Genomic DNA, 9,329 nt, shown 5'->3' with positions numbered 1-9,329 from the left:
ACAAAATGCTGCTGGCGACAGAGTAACAACCCCTCGCCACTCTGCCTTTATCAAAACCCCACCGTCCCTCCCTCCGCACGTTTGCATAGAGATTACAGTGATCACATAAATCGACACATGTTCCTCATTATTACGAGTAATTATAACTTTATTGCATCCATCCATTCTAATGTATATCTTAATATCATATGTTGGTGGAAACAAAAGTATATTGATCTGTCACTTGAAAGTGTCTTTATTGTAAATTTAGCGATCTTGCGATCAGATTGCCTCACCGGGATTTTGCCACCAGTGTGCAAAAAGGTTATTTCATTATATATTTCTTGTTAGAGGAAATATACATCAGTATATCAATAAAAACGCATTCTAAAGTTCTATTATTATTATCTTTCCTTTATGTGCTAACCATTTGGTAATCTAACGTTTGACAGTTATAGCTTAACTTGAATAAGCTAGAAAATAAAGAATCGTGAAATAACCCCGCTGTACATTTGGAGTATTCTTATAGAATTTTGTGTTCATTTGGAAAATTGTTATTGTCTTTGAATAATAGCATATATCTTTAAAAGTAGAAAACTAGTTGGATCACTGCTGAGTTTTTTCCAAAGCCCTTCATTAAATCAGTATTTACATTGCTCAGTATTTATCTTTACATTTAGAAACCTTTGAAAATAGGACCAACAAAAAGTGCAACTTCTGATTCCAAAGTTCCCAAAACTATCCTTCTGATTTTGAATCCCACTAAAAGATCGCCTCACTTTTGTTCTGATCGGTCCAATTTTCAAACGCAGGTTCTAAATGGAGAGTTTGGCAATGCAATGAGATAATTTCTCAAGTAACTGAATATGTGTATGCCAACCCGTTTGATGTAAATCCTTGTGTGATGGCAACACCACTTTGTGAGTTAATATGCCTCTTGATTGTCTGTTCCTCTTGTCCACTTCATCTGGGAAGTGACCTGACAGTTAAATTAAACTTGAACCCCCTCGAGTTAATCCCACCACAAACAGGGATATGGGTATATGGCTGAAACATTGCTGGATACCACTGGAAATAAGTTACCTCAACTTCTGAAACTATTTTGAACAAGGCCACATTGTCACTGCTGAGTATTTCCAAAGGCCTTCATTAAAGGAAACAGGTTTACATATGTGTGAACCTAATCAATATATTATCTGTTGTTAACATGTCCAAGGATGTTTATTTAATTTTGTATCATGATGTTATTTCCGATTGTCTTCTGCTATATTCGCATAGAGAACATTTTGAGGGTACTAAACACAATTCATTCTGTGTCATTTAATGAATAGATACAATATTTACTTTTATGCCAAACGAATTGATCTTGACACTTTACAGATGGACATGCTACACTATCTTATGAAATCAACTAAAAACATTGAAATACATTTCTTCTCCTTAATAAGTATCGTCATTTCTATGTCGTTTCAAGTGTATTCACAGGGAGAGGCAATTAACCATGTACGAGAAACCCTGTTCCTCGCTCATCAAAGTGACATGTCTTGAAATAATGAAACTTTTGCTTAAAGAATCGTAAACCAAACTCATTCACCCACTCATCTGTCAGCTTTTATAGTTGTACATATCTTAAAATGACGTGTGCATATACTCACGAGAACACGTCAATACACTTTACTGGCAAGAAGTATGTGATTCATAAGGTCGTTATTATATCCGCCAATTAAGACTGTATATTTTGTCAGGGTAAAATTGTCTGATGATTAATCTTCAATATATTCTTTCAGTTTCAGCCAGAACGTTTTCAGACACTCACATTCCCAATAAACATGTATCAAATTTTCTGACATTAAATTACAAAATGAGCAAAGTTCATCATCTACTAATTTCATTCTCAATAATTCTTTCTTTGTGTAGACTATATTGTGGATAAATTTAAACTGGAAGTCAATCAATTTAGTATCTTTTGTACATCTTCTATATTTTCTAAAAATATCTTGCCATGGAATTGCAATATCAAAGATATTTTGCCATTTTTCACATGTTGAAGGTAGGTTTTCAGTAGTTATAAGTTTATCATAGAAATATCTGGATCTCTTTGGTGCTGAAAGTAAATCTATCAGTGATGTGTTAAGATAAATGATTATGAACAATTCATAGATTCTTTCTTGTAGTTTCTTTCTATTTTGGGGGTATATTTGAAAGAACCTGATAATAGTCAAGAATTGTGCCTTTAATTTTGTAAGTTTTCTTAAGTTCATAAATGGCAAAATACCTTGATCATTACACAAGTCTCTTATAGAGTGAATACCTTTGAGATGCCAATGTCTTATTATGAAATTACTATTTTGGAATTGGTTATTAAACCAAAGGGGTTGGGATAAGATTTGATAAATATCTGTAAAATCAGTTTTTTGTGTTTTATAGAATATTCCCCATGCAGCCAATACATCTTTCCAATAGGGATTCGTAATACTGACATAATTTTCAATATTGGCTCCAAGCAGAAATATATCTTTAAATGGAAAGATACTAGGGCTAGAACTGCTATTAGTTTGAAGATATTTATGTTAAACTAACAGTTTTGAAGAGTTTATGAATACCTGTACATTAACCATTCTGAGACACACCTACCTCCTATTTTTGTAATAAGTGTCGTAAGATGAATTCATAAGATATATTGTTTAATTTGTCAATGAATTCCTTTGGAGGATTTAGGAGTGAAGGAATATATGCGCCAATGATGAAAGTGCTAATGTTTTAATAATAGTTATTTTCCCTATTAATGTTAACTTTCTTTTCCTCCAATTCCCTAGAGTTCTATTAATAATTTCTAGTCTTTTTCTTGTATTAATTACCCAAAGGTTATTCAAATTAGGATTACGTCTTATTCCTAGAAGATCAAAATCCCCATTATGCCAATCAAGCTTAAGATCCTGGCATAAAAGCATGCTATTACCTGCCATTGAGCCTATCCACACTGCTTTCGTTTTATCTATATTTATTCTTAAACCAGACATTTTGTAGAAATTATTGAGAGTGGCAGTTGCTGCCCTTAAACTTTCTTCACGCCCATCGAGAAATAATTCAGTATCATCAGCATACTGTCCAATATTATGTTCAGTGTTATTCAATGTAATTCCTTTTATTGCAGTGTTGTTACGGATCATTATTCCTTAAATTTCAGCCACTAAGATGAATACATAGGGAGAGACTGGGTCCCCTTGTCTACAGCCCCTTTCATTGTCAAAACATTTTGATAAATGACCATTCTATATAACACATGATGTAGCATTATTGATTAATACTTTGATCCATTTTTCCATATTGGGTCCAAAGCCAAACTTTCCAATTGTTAAAATTATAAATTCTTTAGAGACAGTGTCAAAAGCTTTTTCAAAGTCAATAAGTTACAAAAGTCCCTTTTTATCTTGTACTTTTGCTTCAAACATAATGTCGTATAATAATCTAATGTTCTCGCTTCCAAGTATAAAACCTATCTGAGTTTAATGAATAAGAGTATTCAATGGGTTTTTTTAATTCTATTGGCTATACATGTTACACAGTTATAATTTATGATAGTAACATTTCACAGTTAAAATTATGATACAGATCAACTTCCCTCAGGTAGTTGACTATCAGATGAGCGCTCATGCGGGAGAACAGATCTTTTAGGTTTGTTGCATCATAATGTGAGTCCCTTGCAGACGATAAGTCCACGCATTCAAGCAGAATATGCTTGATGGTGAAAACCTCATCGCAAGAGACACACATGGGGGGTCCATCCCCATCCGTTTTCAGCAGATAGTCATGAGTAAATCGGCTGTGGCCAATACGACATCATCGTAAAATTACCTAATCACGTTCGACTGACAACCCAAGTAGGTATAACCAATTGTTGGTTTCAATTCATACAGTTTATTTCTTCCTACTTGATTGTCCCATCGTTTTTGCATGAGGTCCCTAGTATAGCTTTTGATAGTGGGTTTGAAATCACTGTACAGAATCAGCAGTGGAGATAAGGGCTTCTCAAGAGCTGCTTTAGCTGCAGCATCGGCTTTTGTGTTACCTGCTATGGCGACGTGACCCGGCAACCAGCAGAGCTCGATGTCACATTGGCCAGTAGAGAGGTCGTTGTAAAGTTCCAAAATGTCCAGAATGATGGGGTGGCTTGAAATAACATTTTGAAGTGCTTGAAGGCAAGATAATGAATCTGTGAAAACGATGCAGTTTTGGGAAAGTTTCTGCTGTTTAATATAGGTCAGAGCTGAAAAGATAGCTTTGGCCTCGGCAGTGAAAATGGAACTGTTGTCGGGAATCCTAGAGGAGACAGTCTTAGATCCAATGACTGTAGCACTGGCGACTTGTCCCTCATCCATGGATCCGTCTGTGAAAATGGATATATGGGTGTCATACTTGGAACGTAACTGGATGTATTCCTGCTGGAACACTAAGGGATTTGTTTCACACCTTTTTAATTTAGTGAGGGTAAGATCGACCTGTGGTTTCACCATCTGCCAGGGTGGTGAAGACAAGAGTCGGTAAGATGCTATGCTATTGAGATCAATTTTAGCTGCAGATATGTGTTGTTAAATTCTGATTCCAAGTGGTGGAACCAGGCTTGGCAGTTTAGGAAACAAGTTTTCATAGAGAGGGTTGAAAACACAATTGTATGCTGGATTGGACTGATATGAACGTAGTTTAGTGATATACAGCAGTGAAAGGTTAATGCGGCGTTGTTCAAGGGAAGGTTCGTTAGCCTCTGCATATAGACTGTCCACCGGAGAGGTCCTAAAAGCTCCCAGGCCTTGGTGGTCGACAGAATCTCATTTTTCCTAATTGCTTTTGCAGGCTCCACCATACACAATGGAGCCGTAGTCTAGTTTAGAGCAAACCAAAGATCTGTACAAGTGAAGGAGGGCAATCTGATCCACTCCCCACTCGACTTTCACTAAGTCCAGAGCCTTCAAGCACTTGGTTTTCAAATATTTTATGTGTGGCAAGAATGTCAGGTGGCGGTCGAATATGAGTCCCAGGAATTTGGCCTCTTCTACTACCTTGATGGGAGTACCATCTAAAGATAGGTCTGGATCCTTGTGTGGTCTGTATTTACGACAAAAGTGAATACAATCTGTTTTGGACTTTGAAAACTTAAATCCATTTTCATTGGCCCATTTTTAGATTTTGTTAAGGCAGAGTTGTAGCTGCCTTTCTATTGCGTGCATGTTCTTACCACGACATGAAATTAGTACCTCTGTGGCCTATGAGATTTTAATTGATCTAGATGAAATTTCCCTCTGTGGTCTATGGTCGTTTTATGTGTCCCTGAGTGGCACTTGTGTGCAGTAAGCCATGACTGATTAGGTGTTAGGTCATTAATATTAGCACAGTATTTGATTGACCTTGATTGGCTGGTTGATATCATTATAAGAGACGTTGTTAGGAAAATAGATAAGCAATACATAGAAGAGAAACAAAAGTAAACGTTTCATCAGTTCATTTTCTCAGGTAAAGTGGCACCCGTGAAGAGCCACCTCCTCGTGGAGGGGTCCTGGGTAACGCTAAGCGCTCTTCAACCCCCCGTTTGGTCCACTAACCCGTTTGCCATGGGTTGCGCCCCTGTGTCGATGGAGGAAGGGATTCTGGTGGTTGAGTATGGGAACCAGGAACAGTGTTCCTATTGACCAGCACACCACTTCGGCCTAACTTCATCTAGACGGGTAGTTGAATGGGCCTGGTTCAACCAATCGGTTGGTTACGCCAAGCCCTGAGCATTACATGATGTAATGTTGCACAACATTTTGAAAATTGTAACATACTATTTTTAAGTCTTGGCGAATTTTTAGAATTTCAAATACACACTTTCATGTGTTTGCCTAGAGTCGTATGCCTAGAAGGCGGTGGCACATGGGCCAATCAGATGGAATACTTACTTTTGTATTATTCTGCTTGCGTATATCATCCGGGTATCCTTGGTGCTGCAGGCTGGAAACCCGCCTGTTTTTAGCATTGTCCTTGTGATACTCCGTGGAGGGTGGGGAGTTCGGATGATAAAACAATATAAACTTACCATGGCTTACGAAACCTCCCTCAAAAAACTAAACGTCCTCTTGATACTTCTGATCCTGATGTTAACGACCAAAGACTGTCCACATCCATTGACTACTGGCCACGTTTTATTGTAATTGAGACCATTGACAATACTCCATTAAAACTGAACCCTTTTGCCGTATCAAAAAGGCATACAAGGCATTGCAGGAAACGTTTACGGTCAGGCTCTTTACTTGTTGAATGCAGTAAGAGGCAACAGGCTACCAACTTCCTGTCAACTAAATCTTTTGTCGGCATTCCCGTATCAGTCTGCCCACCAAACGCTTAACACCAGCAAGGGCACAGTTAGAGACCGAGATCGACTTTTTGCTGATATGATGGAAATTGATATTGCCTCCGAGATGAAGGACCAAGGTGTTCACTACCCGAAAAACAACAACCAGATCCAACACACCACTAGTTTTAGTCACGATATGGCTGAAATATTGCCGATGTGACTTTAAATCTTAACTCACTCACCCACTCCAACAAACCAACACCTATTTGTTTCCATTTTCAAATCCAACTGCTCCGAAATCAATAAAGGCTGGTTACTGTCACATCAAAGTGGAAACGTATATTCCGAATCCACTGAGATGTTTTAAGTGCCAAAAAGTATGGTCATGGTGTAAACACCTGCACAATGTCTGTTGTGTGTGCTCACTGCGGTGAGAAGACCCACACAACAGCAGATTGTGACAGTAATAACCAAAAATGCACCATTTTTTCAGGGGACCATCCCTCTTTCTCGAAAGAGTGTCCGATTTGGAAGCACCAGATGGAAATAAACAGGATCACATTTACTCAAAATATTATCTTTGCCGAAGCGAAACAACTTGTTCCAAGATGCGACCCACAAGCAACATAAAACCAAAATCCAAAACACCATCTGAGCCATCAACTAAAGAGTCTAAATCTTCTTCAGGTTCCCAAACAAACTTGACTTGGGTAAACACCGATTCTCCACATATTTTCTCACCCGAAATATCCACTCAGACTGCTGAGCCACTTCCTGGCATGTCACAAAGTCAATCAGGGTCAGCTTCTGATCATGATTCATCATCACAACCACACACAAGGTCTCAATCGTTGTCTAATGTACAGCAAATTCCTAGAGGAAAAAATAAACCTAAGCCTGATTATTCAAAAAAGCAAAGTGGCAGAGCCCCCAAAGGGTCCGAAAATAAAATCAAATTTTATAACAAACATGGATCACTTGAGGACATGGACGTGTCCGAAAACGTCCATTCTAGGGCACAAAGCTTGTCGCCCTCCAAAACAGTGCGGGGTAGATCCCCAATAAATCCCCCTAGAAGATAGTTTATTCCAATAACGTTGTACAGTGGAATTGCAGAGGACTGCGGCATAATTACAATGAGTTACAGTTACTAGTCAAGGATCGTATGCCATCAGCATTTTGTCTGCAGGAGACTTATTTAAAGCAGACAGATCCTTCCTTTTGACCTATGTCATTTCAATGCTTATCATTATTTCTCACCTCCAGGTGACAGGGCCACTGGAGGATCTTCAATCCTAGTCAAACAGACTGTTATCCATAGCTCTATAACACTGACTTCTAATCTTCAAGCAGTTGCATCGCGACTCACTTTACACGTTGCATTTACATTATGCTCTTTGTATATCTCACCGTCTTCAATCATTCAGAAGACTGATCTTCAAACTCTTTATGACCAATTACCAAAACCCTGTATTATTATGGGGGACTTAAATGGCCACAACCCACTTTGGGGTGGTACAACTACTAATGCTGAAGGTAAACTGTTAGAAGAGGTCTGTTCAGATAATGATTTATGCATATAAATTGACGGTTCCAACACCTATTCACATCCTAGCACTGGAACTTATTTGGCGCTTGATTTATCAATCATGGATTCAAACCTCCTGAATGAATTTGAATGATCAGTTCACGATGACCTCAGTGGAAGTGACCATTTTCCTACAATTCCAACATCCGTGAACCCATCTGATGTTACCCCATCTTCAAGATGGAATTTTAAAAAGGCTAACTGGCCTTTGTATCAAGCTCTGTGTTGTAACAGACTTAAACCTGAACTTTCTTATAGAAAGTCCTGATCCTATTACAGATTTCTCTGATGAACTCATTAACATTGCTGATGAGTGTATTCCCAAATCCTCTGCAATTCCACACATACGAAAACCATGAGAATTATTTCCCTCGCCATCCTATGGTCCATAATTTGAATACATTGTAAAATAGAAATGCTAAGGCACGGCATACCTTCAAGCAAAGTAAACGTGAATCCTGGTGAAATTATGTATCAAACATTAATTCACGAACGCCGATATCAAAAGTATGGAATATGATCCAGAAAATAAAAGGTAAGGGTTCTAAATCTAGCATTAAGCATCTTAAAGATGGAGACGAATTATAAACTAGTCAATCTGATATTGCAAATAAACATGGAGAAACTTTGGCCAAACACTCTTCCTCATCGAATTATCTACCTCAATTCCAAAATTAGAAGAAAAAAAACAGGAAAAGAAAACTATTAATTTCAAGTCAGATAATGGGGGAAGATGACAATGAACTATTTTCTATTCATGAGCTTCATACTGCTCTTGACCAGGCTCACGATACTGCTACAGGGGCTGATAACATACATTATCAGCTTCTGAAGCTCTTTCCGGAATCATGTTTAGAGACCCTCTTAAACATTTTTGATAATATTTGGACATCTGGAAAGTTTCCATCTTCATGGCGCGATGCTATTATTGTTCCCATCCCTAAACCTGGACGTGACCATCATGGCGTGACCCTATAGTAGTACCAATACCTAAACCTGGACGTGATCATACGGATCCGTCAAGTTATAGACCTATTTCACTCAGTAGCTGTGTTTGCAAAACCATGGAACGAATAATAAATAATCGACTTGTTTGGTTCTTGGAAACCAATAACCTTATAACAGATATTCAATGTGGTTTCCGTAAAAAACAGAAGTACTATTGATCATTTAGTGCGTTTAGAATCCTTTGTTAAAATGCCATTATTCAAAAAACAACATGCAGTGTCGATTTTTTTCAATTTAGAAAAAGCATATGACACTACTTGGAAACAGGGGATTTTAAAAGATTTACACGATTTTGGATTGCCTCAATTCATATCCAAGTTTTTAACTGACAGGCAATTTCAAGTCCGCGTGGGTTCTACCCTCTCTGATCATTACAATCAGGATCAGGGTGTTCCACAAGGAAGCACTTTTCAGTATCAAGATAAA

Source organism: Haliotis rubra, unplaced genomic scaffold, assembly GCF_003918875.1.
Source record: "Haliotis rubra isolate DU_JTF1 unplaced genomic scaffold, ASM391887v1 Scf222, whole genome shotgun sequence".
Classification (NCBI taxonomy): Eukaryota; Metazoa; Mollusca; class Gastropoda; order Lepetellida; family Haliotidae; genus Haliotis; species Haliotis rubra.
Note: the sequence above shows the minus strand (reverse complement) of the source record.